Genomic DNA, 14,674 nt, shown 5'->3' on the forward strand with positions numbered 1-14,674 from the left:
ATGTTCCTTTTACCTCACTCGATTTCACAATAAGAACGACTACACCAGTAATGTCATGAATTACAACAGTTATGTCGAACGATCTTACTATAATAATAGTCTACCTAATGGGACTAGGTTTTAGGCTAATAATCATATTATATTAATAAACCTGGATATTCAGTGGAACTATATGCAACGCTTACTGTATACTTAAGACCAGCCATCCTGTGTATTAATTTTTGTTAAATATATATTTGCGATATCCTGCAATTCCTATATTTATGCTGTTTACTAATTTTTATAAAACGTACTTGAAATAAACATCTTGTAATTTCTATAATCTTCAAATTGCTTTCAAATTTGATCGATATAATCTTGACAGCCGTGTTTCATTATAATGCTAATTAAATTTCCAAATATTTTACATAACATGTACAACAATGTGAACATAATTTCCTACGGTAAATGTTCAAATACTTTTGTGAGCCACTATAGATACCATCGAATTCCATTCTCATTTAACCAATCTTATACAATCTCACAGGCAAGGTAATATCCTAGGGACGTGAGTATCGAGACGATCCTTCTAACGATGGCTCGCAGCGATGTCCACAGAGGGAGGAGACACAGGACTAGACGTTCGGACGAGACAGGTAGCGCGAGAGGAGGCCGTCGGCCTCGACTGTTCTCCAAGAGGTCGACCCACTTCGCCCAAAGGCGAGAGGGACCGTACTGGTAGGCAGTTACGTACATATACGTATACCTTACATACGTAAATATATCTACGATCTTCTCTTTGCGTCGTATAACGGCCTCCCTGCCTCACCCTTTCTCCGCCTCTCTCTTCCTCCATTCTTTGTCCCTGTTCTCCCCGTTCGATATGTCCAAAAGGTATTTCGAACAACCGTGTACTTCGATAAACTAACGTTTCGTCTTCCCTTATCGTTATGTTCGGTCGAATCGTCGAAACAGGTCACACGAATAACTCCAATCACGCATTGTTTTACTAGTCGAAGAAATTAACCGCGACGGATTTTCCTTTCGATCGTTCAAGCCTGTGCCGCTATCGGCTGTTTACGTTTCGTTTCGTCTGTCCTCGATGCGACATCGGTGTCGATGCGATTGTTAAACCTCGGGTCGGCGTCGCTCGTAGTGTTGGTTCGCGCGTCGCGCCGTGTTGATCGCACGTGTCACTCGTGCCTGTAACGATTTTCATAATTTATTCCGATCTACCATATCTTGATAGACCATTTTAAACCATTGTCCAACTACGACAATCGCTCTCAACCTTGTTCTAAACATTTCGTAACCACACATACGAACATTGTTCTACCGAAGACAATAGAGTTTCGAGAATTTGATTTAATAACGTTGGTTTGTTAAATCAGATACCAAGGAAAGATTGGACACATTTTTAGAAATTTGATTTAGTAAGGTTATTTTTACGAAGAACACACGAAGACAATGGAGTTGGAAATATTTAATTCGATAATAGCCTCTTATTAAAAGACACGAGCGAGATTGGAAATCAAAGCCGGTATTCCTGGCGGGAGACGGCACGTGGTTTCTGCAGGCACGCGGCTCCCTACTCTCTACCACGAGTTCCTCGTCCACACTGGACGCAATCAGCCGATCCTCAAAGCCCGACCGGTAGTCGAACCGCGTGCACGTGGAGCCCGACGTGGCCTCTGCCTCCGTGGATCGCGATCAACCGACCGATCAACGGAGTCTGATATCGATCGAGTTCCCATTCAACCTGAGGATCTAGCCGTGAAACGTGACTGCGATCGTGGATGATCGACCGTTCGGAGTTACACGAAGGGAACGATCGATCGTGATCGATCCGATACTAATTGAACGTCGTTTAGGAACAGTAGTCGAAACGTGTCTCAATTTCTCTTTCTCTTTCTTTCCCTCTCTCTCTCTCTGTATCTCTCTCTCTCTTTCTTCTTCTCTTCTTCGAGATCGTAGACGGTGAATCGATTTCCGTGGAAAAGTCAACAGGTGAATCATCCAAGAGGCGTCCAGTCATCCAGTCAGACTGGATTCGACTGGATTTCACCTTTCGACCAGAAGAACAGACACACGGGGTGGTTCCTCGGAGTTCAGTGGCACATGTGATCGTGATCAAAGAAGATCCAGTGTCTGGGTTCTCGCGGAGACCAGAGGTTTTTGTCGAGGATCCTGGATCCAGAGGAATGGATGAAGAATGAAGAAAGGGTGAATGCTCCGCTTCGCAGAACGTGAGAGCTGCTTCAAATCGGTGAGTTCGGCTTTTTTTTTTATTTTATTAGACGATCATTCCGTAACATTGTCGTCTATTTGATCTTAATTGGATTTTATCACGAGTAAGATTATTCCTTGTATTTGATTTTGAAGTTAGACACGTGTATATTATCCCTTTGAAAATTCTTGTAATATTTATAGAGATGTTAAAGATACTGGGTGTCTTAATAATCGTATCTTTGTTTCCACAAAACTCCGTCAACTTACCAAGTATTCTTGAAAGAGTAACATCTTTAGGCTTAACAGGTTATTTTCATTTTTCATCGTGTCACATGAAATTTCTTCTGTTCGATTACAAAGCGACGTTAAAATTGACAAATATTTATTTACACGCTATGTTTTCCTGCTTTGATCTTCATACACGGTAAACTTTATTTTTTAAAGTTTCGAAATTACATATCTTGTACAAGTTACACGTAAATGATATTACTTAGAGAATGACCTAATACTTTGTAATTCTCTGCGTCATGTTCCGACACTCGACATAACGTTTCAGCTTATTCTCAGAATTTTCTTTTCTATGTTGATATTTAATATACACGAAAGTTTTTCACAAGAAACTTGCGGTGACTAACAGACACGGAACGCGATTGTAATCCAGGTTGGAGATTCTTCGTTTTTACGAAGCTCGTTGGAACATCTGTCGATCACTGTTTCTTATGTAGATACTTTCTTGCGTGGGCAAAAACATTCCGTGAGGAACGCATAATAACACGGAGACATCGCGGAATGTCGCGAACTAGGTTACCGATCTTTTACTAGGAAAATTTTCCTCGAACCGACAGCTGCTCCAGCTAGCTTTCATGCTCATTGACTTCGTGAATCTGAAAAAAATTCTCGTTGGCGAGTTTATCGAATTCCCGCCGGAATAATACTGTTTCTTCCATACAGCATCTCTCTGTACATTTCAATCCTCTTCGACTGCGGATAGAAATCATGAGAAAAAATAATAAACGCGAACCACGAAGCTCGTAAATTTTTTTTTCGTGAAATACATTAACGATCACGCAATTAGAACATTTATTAGCGGCGTTCTTAGAGGATGCTTTTAAAAGCAGGCGTACGACCTACTTGGCTGCCGAATCCGACCGCTCTTGTTGAGAAACGAAGAAATATGGTGCATCAGGTTCGTGAATTCTCAGCAATTTTCTGCGACGTGTTTAACACGAACCCAAGTAGGGTGGCTGTTATAACACGAATTACCACTTTATCGTTGGTATTCCGCTCAGGCAGGTTAAAACGAAAGTGACTTAATTCCTGTGAATCAGTCACGCCTTCCGAATAACAAAAATGAAGGCTCTGACGAGCCTCGTGAAGCCCTCGCTAATGGAAATCGGACAGATCGTGCATAATTAGCTTGCCTGTTCTTCGAACACAGATGTTTTCATTGAGTTAGTAACTCTGATAGAGTCTTCGACTTTGATTTCTATATTAAGGATTCGAATTAGGATTCTAGTTGGAAATTTTCTTTTTTTTTTTTTTTGAAATTTTTGACCTATTTAAAATCTGTTACTTCGACTTGTTAAGTTTGATGTTAGCTTCAATGCTTTTTTGGTCTTCCATCTTTGATCTTAGATTTAGTGACCCCGTCACCAAATTATGGAACTATTCGAGTAATATCTCCGAACAAATTTACCTGTTCTCTGGATCTTATTATATGTTCAGACGACGCAGCAATGCAATGAAAATGACGCGTTATCGTAGTTTAACTTCCATTGAACGTCTTATATTTTATATATTTATATCCTTTTTTTTTTGTTTTCTTTGTTGTACAGCTATTATTCATTGTTGTAACTCCTCTTCTTCTTTGTACCATCGAGCTAGAGCCCGTGATTTAGTAGATAAATAAATAAATAAATAGATATTCTAGTGTTTGGATAATTGTGATCTATCGAATATAAATCGACTAGCATAATGTGATTAACGTCAGTTTTGTTTTTCAAACCACTTATCCATCTCCATAAATTTTCTAAAAACTACTCCGTCAATATACAGCATAAATCAAGATGGAAAACAAAAATAGAGTCCGTGATTCATTCAGATCGATCGGTTTTATTATATAAATCGTCAGCTGGCTACGTGGTCGTATTCTCGTTATACATTGTTGGACAAACCGGTTCGCGAACAGATCGGAAACGCAAATAAATATATCACGATAAAATCGAGCCGCGTAATCGACGCGGACTAGTCGCTCGCGAACGAATGTATCACCGGAAGTAATCAGGAGTCTATAAAGCGACGTCCTCGGAAGACATACGGTACCAATAAATTACTTCGATGGTGATTCCTGTGACAATAAAATTTCACATGACTCTGAATGACGTGGTTCATCGTTGTATGTACATTGATCCATAGATGAAATGCAGTAAGTCTTTAAGCGATTTAAAAAAAGATAATTCAATGTATCAAAAAATAATGATTTATTAATTCATAGACTTCTTACGGCTATTTTCTACGAAACATTTTTATCGGTACTTCTTCAATGTTCATAATCGTAGCATATATTTATCCTCAAAATCAAATGAAAAGATAGCTTTAATGTGAAATTGATTGATGATACATATATTGAACCTTAAAATTGATTTTCTATAAAAGATGAGAAATGTGACATCTATGAATATTCATTAGATATATCATTCGAGTTTCATTTATGAATCACGAATGATGAACATAATTCTCTATTCCTTGGATTCTCCGTACAAATATTTTATATTATATTAGTTGTTAAATTTCAATGCTGTTGCAACGTTCATCGTTCTAAATAGCGAAGGAACGAGGATGGAGAAGGTCGGAACGGAAAAGCGCCGTGGTACAGGGCAATAAATCGCGCGAGATCGTGTAACCCGCCGCCTTCTAACGCGTACAATGAATATCTATTGTCCCTTTTACTTTCTCCCAGCCGGCGTCGAACATCGTGCTCTCGTGTCTCGTGGAACAGAAACCATGTGTACATGTGTGGACACCTGTTTCTATCGTTTCATTCGATTCAATTCGAAAGAGTTGACGACGTGACACCGCGTCGTTAGAAAATCGAACAAACGATTGTCAAGGGAAAACATAGTTGGTATATTTGAGTTTAAAGTCGAGTTAGAAATCGTTTGGCTGTAAAGATGCATTCGACTCGATTCGACACGAAAGCATGCGTATCGAAATTGGCCAGCGTCGTTAGAAAGCAATTCGTTGGAAGAGCTGTCGAAGAGAGAAGCGAAATTGAGAGAACTCGCGAATATTGTCCTTACGATGACGGGATCGTAGAATTATTTTCGTAAAACTTATTAGAATCTCCTCTTTCTTGCGAGCTAGTCCGATCTTGCGTAGTTTACCCTATCATTATTGATATATCTATCACAGCGTATCTAATTCGTTGACGTAAAATCTTAGACGTGTCTTGAACCGACCTAGACGAGAGAAGAACTCGTCTAGACTAGTTTTTTTAAGCCGTTTCAAATAACCGAGACTATGTAATAAGGTATCTCCATCGCGAAACAAAGAAACACGCGTCAAAAACAAGCAATCCATTATCTGGAAACGAGTCGTTGCCCTACTCTATTCTCGTAATTCGTGATTCAACTGGATCTTCCTTGAATAAATAACACTTCCATTTCAGACATCTTCTCCGTCTTCTACCTAGCTGTATTTCTCGAATTTTCATATCTCAATCTCGCTTTTATTTCAAAGGACTGAGACGACTTTGAATATTTTAAATTTTACGTCGTCAGATTCGAACGAAAAATCAATTACGTTTTTTCTCAAACGTAAAGAATTGTCTGACAGTGGAAGAATAGATCGAAATATCTGACGAAAGAACGCTTCGTTGGAAACCAAAAATATGTTTCAAATACTTTTTCTAGCCACTGTAAGAATCGAATTAATAATAAATAGCCACGATATGTCAGACCGTTTTACGTGTGCCAATGAGTTGATAAAATATACTTTAACGAATATTCAAGTGGCATCCAAAAATATCTCACCGAGAAAGTGTCGGCGTTACCGTGATTAACTGTAAAAGCCATCATCTGGCTGGCCAGATGGCTCGAAGACGGCAGGACGATGCGTTTGAACAGTAGCGTAGAGCTAATCAGTGAAAGTGCCACACGACCAAGTGGCCGCGCTCCTTCTGAAAATCGAATCGACCCACTTCGAGCTACACTTACGATTCTCCTTCTTGCGTCTCGTTCGATGGAACGAACCCCGGTCATTGTCGTAATCGCTGTAGACGTTTAATCAGTAGCTGGAACAGAGTCGAATGACGATTTTACACGCGTGCGATGTTTATTTTCGTCCGTTTCTTGCCTGGTCTGTGTTTCTTTAAGTGGGTTAGACAGTCTTTCATCTCGTTCCAGTCGCCTACTTGTCGTTTCATTGCCTACGATGACTTTGCTCCTCGAAAGCACGGAGTGCAATCGTTGCATCCCGAATGAGAACGATTCTATCTATGGAGATTTATATCGATTCGTCACGAGTTTCTTCGCTAACAGAGATACCCTATTTTCTGATTGTCTAACGACTATGTCCCACGGGTTATCTGGTCGACCGAGTTTTCACAGCGAGCTTCCACTTTCACTTCGAATAAAATTCAGTAGAATCACCGTTAAACGAATTAGGTACGAGAACGAGGATACGGTTTTTGTAGCCACAGGTTAAAGGACAAGCAGGTATATCTGGAGAACGCGTGCCAGTCTAGAACTGTAAAGTCATGTGGCGTTATGAGGTTTCCAAGCTATGTAGATATCGATCGATCCCCTTCGCTACGTTTCACCGAGAAATCCTTTTGTTCCACTCAAGGCAGATGGAGAACAGAACTTCGAAAGCATAGCGACGACGAAGTGAAAATGAAACGGTTATCCGCGTTTCTCTCGTTACCGGTGTTACATTTCGTGAAACGTATTGTTGGAAGTTTAGTTAATTTAGTAGCGTCGTATACCTATAAATAGCCTGTACATATTATCGTATCGTGTCGTAGGTAATTTAACCAGAATCAGACGGAAAGAAAAAGAGAATTGTTTTTGTATTCTTTTACAAACTGAAATATTCACATATAAGCGAAGAACTGTTTAAAATGAAATAGACAATCGTTAAATAAATGAATAAATCAAACAGAACTTATTTTTTTATTTTTCTCTTTCTATAAATTGAAATCATAGTATATAATGAAAAAACTGTTATTTCATTCGCCATCTAATTTGTTACAGAATTTTGTCCATAATTAGATCAGGTAGAATTACTAAAGGTCAAACATCTTTACTATATGCCGATCCAAAGACAATAACTTAGAGAAAGAGTTTCGTGAATCCATACGATATACTATGAATTCAAGGCATGATATCGATCTGGCTCGTGATACTATCCTGGCAGGATTTCACCTAGTCACTGAGAAATCCTTTTGTTCCACGCGATAGAGAAAGACCGGTGATATCGTTCCGTTTGGTATCGTTTGGTACGGTGTCGATGGAAGCGAAAACGAACGGACGATCCATCCAGGTGTCCCGATTAAATCGCGCCGCTTGCCTTGGATATCGCGCTCGAGCGATCCGAGTTCGCTATCATCGAAAGTCGCAGGTGTTAATTTCATCCGGGAACCAGCAGCCAGGTCGACCACAATACGGTCGACTTTGTTCTCGAATCGAGCGCTACCGATCAACCAACCATTAACCATTTCGCTCTAGTTTCAAGCTTCGTTCTTTGCCAGACGATACGGAACAAATTAACACGACAATATACAAATTATTTTATATAAATTATATTGTTGCATCTTCGTCGTTTAATGTATATTGGCTCACGAAATTATTTGGGCACTTACCATAGAAAATTGTTACCTTTGTATCGTACCTATGTGTTGTATAAAATATTTTGGAACTTTATCGTTACTTTAACGATACACGACTAAACCGTCCATTTAACAGATGTACATACGTAGTTCATAGATATATTAATTTGCATAAACGTCCACAGCTTATTTGTTACTCTGATTGAAATAGAGACACATAATGGGTAGTATGAGTTCGCAAAAAATTCTCTCTACGTTTCCATCGACCCCTTTCTCTCTTCTACTTATTATATTATTTCTGTTGCGGTTCGGAAGAGGCCGTTAAACCATTTCATCGTCACGGTCGCTGGACCACAAAAGATTTGTCCTCTATATCTCGGAGATAATACTTGTAGTATTTGACCCAAAATCGGCAGATCGAACGCGAATTCGTGAAACGTAGGTCGTTTAACGCGGCTAATTCGCACGGGCGCTTTCTCGCGTCTCGATTAGCGTTCGGTCGTTAACGTGGTCCGGCTAATTAGCCTTCGAGGAACGACCGACGGCGCGTGAAAAACGCCTGGAATTGTATCGACGAACATGATAAAGCACTTGTTGTGCCGCGGAGAGTAGCTCTAAAAGGCATCCAGTTGGCTGGTAATCCTTGAAAGACGACTTCAAATTGAAAACTTGTTTACGTTATACGTAGTTTCTACTTCGTTGACCCAAAAATTAGAATTTTGAAATGCACGGAGATATTAGTTATCGCGATTTATTCGATACGTCTCAATTACGAGAAAAAGAGGTAACTTTTTTAACATATATCAGTGTGGTGTATCACTAATTAGTAATCTCTACTTTAGAATAAAAGATGTTCAACGTATATATTGGGCTTGACGCGCTGGAAATACGATGCATTGGATTATAAAATCCACTTAATTCATTATGAAATAGATTATACGGTTACAATAAATATGATAATTGAATGTAACAAAATCTAGGTCTCGTGTTTTTTGCACAGCTCGTAATATGAATGATGCGGCGATGACGTGCAGAAAATACAGCGCGATGCTCTTTCATTAATTATAGTTTTTATTCTTGCACAAATACTGACACGCTGAATTTCAAGAGCTTCCTATATTTTCTAAATGCTACGTCGCTAAAGTTGAAATCTGAAATTTCATTTTAGGTTACGATATTAATTGCCATAATTTACTCGCTATATACAGCCATATAAATGTATGCATGTAGATATATCGCAAGAAAAATAGGTAGCTACGTAGCAAGTGACAGTGGCTAATTAATTAACAATAGGTTCTACGAAGGAAAGAAACCTCGATTCGCTGTGCACCATTGTTAAGTCTGAAACCTACCGATTAACCTATCACGAAGGTAAACAAGGTTGAAGCGCGTGACGAGGAAAGGGTGGACGCGCGACACGAATGAAGAGAAGTTCGTCACGTATCGGTGGAATTCTCGTGGGACACATAGTGGCATGGTCGTCAATTACGACAAACAGCGAAACGATCCACGGGGAATCGAATGATATTACAGGCGGCGATGGTTCGATTGCCTGATCGGAAATGACGGGGACATGGGTTCTTGTGAAAACATCCGGCGATAGATTGAGACCGCTGTTACGAGCTGTGACGGAAGCTTGCATTCCACTGTTCGTTTCCGTGTTCCATTTAACTCCTTCTTTTTGTGGTATACAGATGGCTGATGGCGTCTTCCTTCAAATTTTATTGCAACAGAAAAACTAATAACGTTAGAGAAGTAAACTTTTTTGTGTCGCGTATAACATTGAATTAGTTGGATTTTGTGGATTTCTAGAATAGAAAACTGCATTCTCGGATGAAATTTTATCGTTGACAACGTATTATTCGACGATAGCTTTATTATGAACCGTAAAATTCTTTCGCTATTATTAACACATCCTTAGATCGTTAAAAAATTAGATTCTCGCTACCTTCGCGTCTCTTAATTATAATAGGACCATAATCTACTTCAGCAAATTCTCAAATGGTTACTCTTATTTGAAATGATAGTAACCGCGTCTAATACACACCCTCGTCACGTGCGTCGCGAAATCTCGATGCAAATCGCGAGGCACGGACATCACGATTGCTGATTATCAGAGGCACGCAGCGCGCCGGGAAATTTCGAGTTGAAATACGCTAATTAGAACGCGTAGACGAGCGGTCGTTCGCTTGTGGCCGCAGCTCCGCCCTTAAATCTGTATTCCATTCACAGGTATCGACTTTTCTGTCAACATCGGAGTGGAAATAAGTGATCTCCGATACGGCCATTAGCGATCGTGACCCTATTTCCCGTGGCAATCGGAGGCCGCGTTGAAATTTATCGAACCGTTCGCTTGCAAAACTACCAGCGGTGCCTCGACGGTTCATGATAAATGGGATCGGGGATGATATTGTCGGATCGAATCCAAATGGCGTGCCACGATGTCCTGCCAGGCTGTTCCGTTCGTAAAATATGAAAAGTAGACGATACAGATATATATACCGAATGGAAGCTAGTTTTTCCTATTTCTTCTTCGTTTCATTTTAATAGACGTACGAGTTCATTTCACAGATTTGAGGAATTTGTTTTCAAATATCTGTGAAATATATATATATATTTTTCTTATCTTTGTTACAAGTTATGAATTTCGTATCGTGCTCCGTTATTTTTTAATTAAAAAGGCGATAGTAATTGGGAAAAACAGAAGAATAAGGAAAGTTAAGGGTCCTGTCTGTTTCCCAATTCGTTCGATATCGGTGTAATTACTTTGGAAGGTAATCTACAACATCGATGCTACACTTTAACTGTTTCGTTCTTTAGAAAAAAATCACTTAAACCGTGCCATGTTTTATCTGCTTAACTCGCATTAATCCTCTCCTCTCGCGATATCAACGATATCTGAGATTAATGAGCCGTAGCACAGGGGATCGTTTTAAGCGAATCCAATTAGCGGGCACGATTCACGAAACGATCCGGTCGCAAACGGTACACGGGCCAAATGGGAGCTTTAAAAGATACGACGCAACGCGGTGCGACGGAAACGAAGACACACGCGCGTGTGCACGCCAAAGTTGCATACGACTTTAGTAACCCTGTTTTACGGTACACGCGGCACCAGCCACCGGACTGGCTTTTATTTACAGTGCAACCAACCGGTGGCCTGGCAAGGGACCGCAAAGGGTCAATGGTTGCAGCCCGTTAAAACCCGGTGTGGCAATAAATTTAGCCCGCGGATTTCGTTGCGTTCGCCTCTTGAAATCCCCACGGTTCCGCTGACGGGCATTGTGCGTAACATGTTCACTCTGTGCCCCTTGCAGGAATCGATTTCAATTACTTCGAGTGAGATATTCGCCGCATTTGAAACATTAAAAGAAAATTAGGAAGAGGAGTAGCTGAATTGTTTCTTCTTACGTATATCCTCTTAAAAATCGGTAATTTTTCTTCCATAAAAATAACATCAGAATTCAAGGGAGAATAAAGAATGTCGACTGTCGTATAAACTTTTGTACCTACAGCAATAATTTTGGTTAACGCTTTCTGAATACGTTCGTAATTAAAGATACATCCTGTATATCATACAGTAACTACCGAATTTCACTGATGATGTACAGCGTGTATCATACGTAAGAATTCGTATTAACACGATGGAAACTCGAAGAATCTGAAATATGTTAATCGGTTAGAGTATTCATAATATTTAGATGTAGCAATTAGCTGTTTCAATATTTATGATCGTATTCTTCGCGTAATATCGGATTAGAAAATACGAAAGATTAGGCAAATAGACGCCCATCGTCAGGACGCATGGGTTGCTACCGTGTCTGGAGAGTCTCGGAAAGACGCAGAGTGAGGAAATGAGTCGTTTCCCATAAAACGGATATAATGCGAGGTCCGAGACCGGCAGGTCCGATCCGCTGCAAGGCTAATAATACATACATCATCGTGAATAATTAACATCTCGTCTAGCAGGGCTGCCACGAAGCTATCGACCGTGCCAAGTGAAACGGGAGACATCGCGCTCGTGGGAAGGCACGGCCGAACGAGCTTCGCATTTTCATCTGCTCTCTTCTGTCCCTTCGCGATCGTGAATCGAACTCGAATCAAACGCGTGATCGTTGATCGATCGTTGATTGGCATTTCCTCGAAACCTGACCCCAACTGTCGCGTAGGTGCGCCTCGCTGAATGCTGAGAGCAACGACTTTCCAATACCGTTTCCCTACACGCGATTCTAGTCTAGAGCGAATCGTGTAATGCAATTTCGAGGAAAGATAGGTTCAACATATTCGCCATCACCAACGTTGCCTCCGTGTAATTATCTAAAAATTTCTGATCTTATCTAAAGATCGTTTGATTGTACATAACATTAGCGACGCAACTGGTGCGCTTTTGTTTTACGATTTAATAAAGTGGATTAGGAAGATATACAAAACAGTGAACGATGTATTCACGACATCAGTATTCACGAAAAATGTATGGAATATTCAAAATAGAGTGCTTAGCAAAATATTTAGCAGATGGTACAAATTTCCGCTTAGATTCTATTTCTTCAGCTGTACTTATAAAAATATGAATTTGCGTCAGCACAGTCATATTATCTGTCAAAGTATTGAATACTTTATAGCGTGCTGGCGAAGACATGAAATTTTTACTGTTTCTCCAGTACAACAATCTGCATCCATAAAACTCACGGATTGCACGGGGGACAACGGAAAAGCATAAAATGATGGCGCCAGGGAGCGAACGAGCCGGTTAATTAGACTAGCGAGCCGCGATGTTCGAGCAAGAAAAAATCGATTCCGGCGAACCGGTTGAATCCTCCGGATCCGATCGCCTCGCCATAGCGTCGAATGTGTGCCAACAATTGTACACGCACAGCCTCCGGTCAGTAAAGCGGTTTCGAGGTGGTCCGCAGAAGAATATTCCCGCTCGCCGAAATCCTCCGGCCGATAAAGCACGCGAGATTCTACAGAAAAAGGGAGAAGTAAAAACGATTATCGGTGGCCACCGAGAAAAATCCAATCTCCTGGCCGTTAGTTCGCCCATGTTTCGGGTAAAATATCAGCAATTAATCGGTAATGGCGCGGAATTTTTCGCGAACGGTTCTTTTTCGTATCCGGAGAACGCCTGAAATCGCGAGAAGTCAGCCTTCCAAATGGAGATCGGCCTTTCGAGATAATAACGTTTTTTCATCGAGAAACAAATCGACGATCTTACCGATTACTTATGATATACAGATATACGGAAGTATTCGAAGTTTTGTAGGCACCTTTTATGAATTATTATGAGAGTTACACGAATCATATTGAAATTTCATTAGCACTGGCGTGATAATACTGGTGGAGTTCGGAAGGAATGTATGTATACTTGAAGTGTATGTATATATGTTCTATATCGCTGCTTGGCATTGATAGTGGCACAATTGAAAAAGTGTCAAATTTACTTTTATTGAATAGAATTTTAGAATTAGGATAAGTGTACATTGTGTTCGTACTTTTATCATGTAAAACGGCATATTTACAATTCCATCAGTTTTGCGTCAGATGACAGCTACGCCATTATAATCTTACCTTAACTTTACGACAACACTGGCTTAAGAAGCTCCTCTTCTACGACTTACATTTTTTAATTTGTACCACTGTCGATGCTATGGTATATACATTTTCAGATTGATTTCAAACTTTACCAACATAATCATTGCGGCCGTGCCTCGTTACAGTGCTAAAGAAATACCGATGTGTTTTGTATGATACACCCAACATGGACATAAATGTTTTCTATGGTAAGTGTTTAAATACTTTCGGGTACCAGTGTACATTCGTCCTCATCGAGGCAGAGAGTATAAATTTTCGAGGTAGACAGTTCGCGGAAAACAATTAGCGGGAACGTGGCCGATCGTCGAGTCGAACCATGGACTCTTTGGTACGCGAGCGAGCGGGCGAGAGAATGTGTGTCAATCGAAAGCCGGTTTCTAGGTGGCGTCGAGCATCAACGGCCGACGATTTTCAGCGTGGAATTAATGGCGATCATTAATATCGCGGTGTAATTACGTGTTTTACGCAGCCGGCCGCGGTGCGTATCGTCTGTTAATGCTCGTTATTAATACGAGCGCGTAATAACGGTGCGTCGTGCTTGGCTATTGATTCATTCGTGCGGTCGCCGATCTTGCCGGACTCCGCTCGTAATGTCGGTGAAAATCACGATTACCGCGGGGTTAAATTAATATTTACACTGTGGCAAATCGCATAAGACGAATCACGGCGACATCCTCGTAAATAATCGACTACCTGTTCAGATCGTATCTATGATATATACGTTTTTGTACTTTTACTTTAGCTTCTTACGACGTTGACGAAAGTCAAGGAAAATTCTCTAACATCGTTTAAAAATAGATTTATATTTCCAACTTGTATCTTAATGCGTTCGATGTCCTCCGATGTTCTTTGACCCTGCGCACAGGCGTTCATTGAACCACGCAGGAGACAAACTCGTTGGAGATCAGAAATCGTATTACCAGACTGTGGACGTTTACGTAAATTGTAAAATATTTCTATGAACACGACTAAAAAAGACTGAAGGCTAAAGAAATTTTCGATTCGTTTACTAAATATTGTAAGTACTACGAGGTTTCAAAAATTCCC

General features: G+C 40.4%; 1 protein-coding gene across 7 annotated transcripts in view; it reads left to right on the forward strand.

Annotated features, from left to right (window-relative positions):
- LOC126924385 (serine proteinase stubble-like) overlaps positions 1 to 14,674 on the forward strand; it is a 76,680-nt gene that overhangs the window by 18,807 nt on the left and 43,199 nt on the right. For 3 of the 7 annotated variants that reach the window (XM_050738803.1, XM_050738805.1, XM_050738806.1), the window contains 2 exons: positions 527 to 717; positions 1,947 to 2,245. The gene's annotated coding sequence lies outside the window, so the exon portion shown is untranslated. The other 4 variants (XM_050738802.1, XM_050738809.1, XM_050738804.1 and 1 more) reach the window with 3 other exon arrangements.

This window comes from Bombus affinis, chromosome 14 (assembly GCF_024516045.1).
Source record: "Bombus affinis isolate iyBomAffi1 chromosome 14, iyBomAffi1.2, whole genome shotgun sequence".
NCBI classification, from domain to species: domain Eukaryota; kingdom Metazoa; phylum Arthropoda; class Insecta; order Hymenoptera; family Apidae; genus Bombus; species Bombus affinis.